This window comes from Ascaphus truei, chromosome 1, assembly GCF_040206685.1.
Source record: "Ascaphus truei isolate aAscTru1 chromosome 1, aAscTru1.hap1, whole genome shotgun sequence".
Lineage (NCBI taxonomy): Eukaryota > Metazoa > Chordata > Amphibia > Anura > Ascaphidae > Ascaphus > Ascaphus truei.
Genome location: NC_134483.1, coordinates 252309355 through 252315913, shown reverse-complemented (window position 1 = coordinate 252315913; position 6559 = coordinate 252309355).

The following is a 6559-nucleotide window of genomic DNA, read 5'->3' as shown; positions in this document are numbered from 1 at the left end:
TCTAACATTATTGGGCGCAAACAAATGTTTATTACTTAATTCACTCATGTTTATCACCATTTAAATAGGTTTCATACAAGGCCTACTTACTGCCATCAATATGTTGTGTGTACTCCAGCAATATTTAAAAAAAAAAAAAAAAAAAATTACTTTTTTATATATATATATATATATATATATATAATATATAAAAAACAAAAAACACAAAAAAAATTATTTTTTTATATATAATATATATATATATATATATATATATATATATACATATACACATACACATACACATACACATAGTACAATATACACTTTATACTGTATATATATATATATTTATGAGATAGATATATTTATATATATATATAGATACACACGTATTTAAACTCATGCAGACAGGGACTTAAACAGACTTTCAAATACACACAGAAATGGATGTGGGAAAAAAACATTTCATTTTGCAGGTGTGTGAATTTACTGATATGGCTGTCTAAGCACTATTTTCACACAGTGCTCTTTGTTATTTAGCAAGAAAACTCAATGTTACTGAATGAAAAGTGTACTAATTTTTTCAAAAAGGAGATAAAAAAAGGATACATGTTTGTCCCACATGCGGCTATCACAAACCACAAATCTTCAAGCAATTATAACTAGAAATCCAATTGGCGTTTGAAATAAGGAGTTACAGTTTATACTTTTGTTGACCTTGAAAAGGAAACACAGCAATTTGTTAGCCACTGAGCAGTTTCATTTTGATGAGCAAAGAACAGATACCTGCACACATCTTTTGTGCTACTCTGCAATGGCTGATGAATTGGTGACAATTATGAATCCGAATTTAGGTTATAAATACATGATATCAGAAGCTATTTTATCAAGTTGCGGATATCAAGCAAGCACACGCCAAATCTATGATTTGATTCGAGCAAAATATCCTTATTACCAAAACCGTCGGCATGCGCGCAATTTTAATTCATCAATAAGATTCACTTTATCAACAAATGACTTTTTTGAACGTGTGCAGGATAAGCTAGAACACAACTATGGTTTCTGGAAGATTGCCAAAGAAAAACATTTCACCGTGAAAGAAGGCACATATATTGTGGTTAAAGGCATATTTATTCCTAATGCCAATAGCAATGGATCCGCTACTACTGTTCCGTGTGAATCGATAGCTGCTGCAATATCTGCACCCTCCATTCCTGAAACCCACATTGTACAAGAACATAACTACTATGATTCTGTACCAAGCCTTTCAGCTGAAAAAGCATTTGAATGGGTACCCGAAGAAATGAACATACCTCCCGACCAATTGTTTGAAGAAAGCAGTGGCGATTCCTATGAGCGCTTCATGGAGGAGATGTGTGTCATACTGGATTCAGCGGGTGGGTCAAGCGTGGATGAAAAAGCCTTGCATTTCTGGAGCGACCAGTTGCAGCCAGACGAAGAGTTAATTCTAGAAGAATGGTAAATATAACAACCGTTATGAGTTGACTCTGCGTTTAAAGTTTTTTTTTTTTTCTAACCACCATTTTCCCTTTAAATGCGTGGATACAGCGTAACATAGCAGACTGCATAACATGTAGCGATCACAAACAAATTGTTTCCCAATACAATATAGTAGAACCTGAAAGAGTAGTACACATTGCTGACGGAATAAATATACGTACTTTCCTATAACTTTAAACATAGTAGCAACATTTTACCATAACTCTAACACATACCTGTTTTGTTATCATGCTAGATCTACAACATTTAAAAGCGGGTCCACCACGTATGACGTGGGACCCTTGTCATGGCCCAAGGCGTCCTTAAAAAGGATTACGGATGTAAGTCCCGCCCCCAAGCGACGTGCGCGCCTCAAAGCCTATTGGCTGTCATGTTTTGTTATAGTAACGGTAACTGCAGTGTGTCATACAGTGGGGGCGTACACTGGGCGTTAGCCGAATGTTAATTGAGTGGGAGGAGTGTTAGCGTGCGTTTCACGCTGGTTTAACATGACGTCACACGTATTGCATTTGCGCATTGTGTTATCGGCCGTCCTTTCTGTCCAAACACGTCTGTTTAAAAAGAATACAGATGTACTCGTTTAGAACGAATGTACTTTCGTATTCATTGTATTTTAAATAAAGATTTTATGTTTAATGGTATTTTCAAGATGTATTGAACGCACAACGTACGCTTTGTTTTGCGCATGCGCTAACAGTTAGTGCAGCCAAGCGTGAAGTGCGTGCGCACACTAAGATGTGCGCGCACATTTTTCAGTATACAGGCAACGTTCACATCATATACATAGTTATGCCTGCTACAAATTTAAAGAAACATTACATACTGATGTACACTTGTACTTCTAACATATAAGTGAGTGACGTGTGTATGTACACAATCATATAGAGCTGTGTAACGCGTTGTCACGGATACATATATAGTAAGGTGCCATCTTTGACCATCATGTGTTTGCTGTATTTCAGAGATGTCGTGGAAGATACTATCAGATCAATGTATGATTTCAGAAGAGTCTACCTTTATATGAGATGATTGTGAGGAGGAGCCACCGACTACTATACTACATATGGAACTAATTTTATATTGCTTGCAGCGCTTATTAACAAACAATTTAAAATGTGATACCCTTATGCCTATATTGCATAAGCACTTAATTAACATAATGATGTTGCAAAATAGTGCCTCATGATTTTTTATTGAGTGTTCTTTAATGACTACTATCATTTTATGGCATGGTGTGTTTTATATATAACAACCATTCCCACTCTGCTAACACATTTGTGTATTCTATTGTGTAATGGAACGTATGACTGTCGAAACTATGTAACAATAATAATAAGAATAATAAGAATAATAATAATAATTATAATATGAGCATGTTCATGTATAGCGCTGCTAGTTGTACACAGCGCTTTACAGACACATTTTTCAGGCTGAGGTCCCTGGCCCGTGGAACTTACAATTTATTTTTGGCCGCCTGAGGCACAGGGAGATAAAGTGATTTGGCCAAGATCACAAGGAGCCGACACCGGGAATTGAACCAGACTCCCCTGCTTCAAACTCTCAGTGCCAGTGTGTGTCTTTACTCACTGAGCCACTCCTTCTCCCAATGTAAAGGACACTTACAACCAACTAGCCCTTTATTGTTAAAAATCTCTTGTTACATGGGTATGTTGATAAAATGGTTTGGGACTGTAGCAATTAATGTTATTGGCCAGATGTTGTGGTCCCCTACAATGCATGCTGTTCTGAATATGACATCAACATCATGTAATGAAGTACGTTTCTGTGTATATTTCATTAACCTAACTAACTATAGTTTACTGTGTTTATTAAACTTTCTAAAAATACATCGTATAGTCAATATGATGATATAAGCTACCATAATAAAGCTGGTGTTATCATTTGTCGGTGTTATACATGGATCCTACACAAATTGATACAGACACAAACAGTTGTCTTAAAAAGTGTGTCTATGCTAAATTGCACGTGATTGACGTTACAATTGTGAGAATACTTGATAATTATCATCATGATAATGATGAAGTGACGTGAATTATATTGCAAAAATATTACCAACATTGTCATATAGGTACATTAGAAATGCTAAATGACAGTAACATTTGCAACAAAATAGTGTTTTCTGTTCACAGTTTTACACTTGGTACATGTAGGACACATCCACACACGTGTGACTTATACATACACATGTCACAAATTTAAATTCATGTTGACTATTAATTCCCAGCATTAAAAAACACCTACATTGCTAAATATAAGATGTAGTACGCATTGTTGTGATTACAGGCATTCATGCATGGAGTGTTATGATCAGTCAATTTCATCCGTGATGAATGAGCTCCCGTAAGTAAACAAATAAGTACAGTTATCCCCTTGTCTCCAAACAGCTCTATATTACATGAATGGAATTTATAAGGAAACATACATAAAATGTGATAAAATGTGAGTAATCATTTTCTAATACAATGCACATGAAAGCTCAAGAGTAGCTAAATGCATATACATGATACAGGAAGTACATATATGTAACATTTGTGTTTAAAACAATATGTTGGGTTTTGACTTCAAATAATTATAGGAAGATTGATGTAGGCACATCTTATGAGAGATGTCAGCAAATATACATACCATGATCAGTCATACTGGAGATATACCTATAATGCAAAGGAACAATATATAAATAGCAAACATTGACATGCCATCTTCAGTACCGTAAACAACACAGCAAAGTGTGTATTTGGTGTTAAATGTGCAACACCATGTATATTTAATGACTTTCAAAATGTAAATCAGCCTGGTGTACACATCATATGGATGTACATGTTACACTGCACCAATAACATTGTATGTAAGCATACTAGAAGCATGAATGAGTATGGGCATAATATGTGTATTGTGTTAGCATAAGGAACAACACAATGCTAAAATATGAGTGCTTTGTTACCCCAGTTGTATTCACATACACACAACTAAAGTACAATTGAAGAGGGATTCTATAACCTGTGCAACAATAACATACCGGTGCCACATCCCTTTGTGCACACAGCAGAGAAAAGAAAGGTGTGCAACCCATATTCATCTGTGTCCTACCAGAAGGGTATATAAAAAAACATTATTGTTAAGATAACATAATGTAAGTATAAAAGTATAACTTGGAACATATCTGTTTTTACTTACAAGAAAAAAATGAATTGATGAGATTCTGGCGTGTCTGGCCACCACTGGCTGTTTGTTCATTTTCAGCAGCTACATGGGTGGGATGCTCGTCTACCAAAGGCTCAGCTAGGTCTGATTGTACATTGTGCCTGAGTGCAACATTGTGCAAAATGCAACAGGCAAGGATAATGTCAGACACTTTTTGAGGCTTGTATAGAAGAGCCCCACCAGTTCTGTCCAGACACCTAAATCTGGTCTTGAGTAGGCCAAATGTCCTCTCTATAACAGATCTTGTAGAGATATGGGCTGCATTGTACCTCTCCTCTGCTTCAGTTTGAGGGTTTAGCACCGGAGTCAAGAGCCACGGCCTAATTCCGTATCCTGAGTCACCTATAATGAATGGAGCACACATAAGCTGACATTAGTGATCAAATTGTACAATGCCAACATTCCTAAATAAAAATGTGTTTTGTGTTATAACATGTAAATGTGTACTCACCCAGCAGCCAACCATGTTCAAAATGTCCCTCTTCGAACGCATGGAAGACTGAAGAGTTCCTCAGGATAGAGGAATCGTGACTGGAACCAGGGAATTTGGGTACCACATGCATTATCCTCATCGTGGCATCACATACCACCTGTACATTGAGTGAATGGTAGTGCTTCCGATTGCGGTACACATGCTCACTCTGACTAGGTGCAATCAAAGCAACATGTGTGCAATCGATTGCACCCAGCACACATGGTATCCCTGCTATATTATAAAAGCCAGTCCTGACTTCCAGCCACTCTGTCGCCTCTGTAGGAAAATGAATATAATTCCTAGCGCGTCTATTGAGTGCATAGAGAAACTGGGTCAAGGCCCGCGAGAATGTAGATTGCGAGACCCCGCCCACTATGCCCACAGTTGTCTGGTATGACGCGGAAGCAAGATAATGTAATGAGCACAGCATTTTCACAAGCCCAGGGACTGCACGACCTCTGGCTGTGAAAAAATCTAAATCTCCCCTTATCTCCTGATAAAGAGATAAGATTGCTGCTGAACTCAAACGATAGCGACTTACTATCTCCTCCTCACTCATCCCATCTAACAGGGTTCTCTCCCTGTACAGACGCGGACGAGGCACAACTTGTCTCCTCTGTCTTCTCCTCTGATCTCCTGTCCCTCTCCCTGTCTCTGTCGTATCCGCGTGACTGTCCCTGTCACTGTCACTGTCACTGTCCCTCGGTGTGTCCCTCCCTTGCCCTATATGATTGTCTTCATCATCAAGCATGTCATAGAAAAGAATGTTCCTCCGTCTCCTAAACAATCTCAACATTTTGAAATGAGTAGCTGTGAATGATCAGGTAATGGGCGTCTTTTAAATAGGTATGTGATGATGTCAGGTGACATAGTAAAATGCAAGGTGTTACATTAACATAATAAAGTACTTCTGTGGCAAGCTGTGTGCAGTTGTTGTTATAAGTATTTGTTGTGTGTATTCTGCAGGGAATGATGATATTTGCCAATGATGTGACGTGAAGCTTTGTACAAACATTGCTTGCAAATAATAGTTGCATGTGCAATGCATGTAAAACTTCTGAACGCAACAGTCAGTCATGTAATGAGACAAAAAGGCTGAGATTGACGTGGGAAAAGTTGTGTGTAACATGTGTAATTAGCCATGTTATTGTGACATGTTGCCAACAATGAATAGTCGTGTGCATATGCATGCATTTGTGTAATGAGGATAGTTGGTATAGAATGAGTTTACAAGGTGTCCCAATGCTGAATTACTGTACATGTGTGTATAAGTTAGGTTGAAGTGCTTGTAATGCTACGGTTACAATGTAAACATGCAATGTGATTGAGCGTCCAATAAGTGACGTCATGAAAATAGGG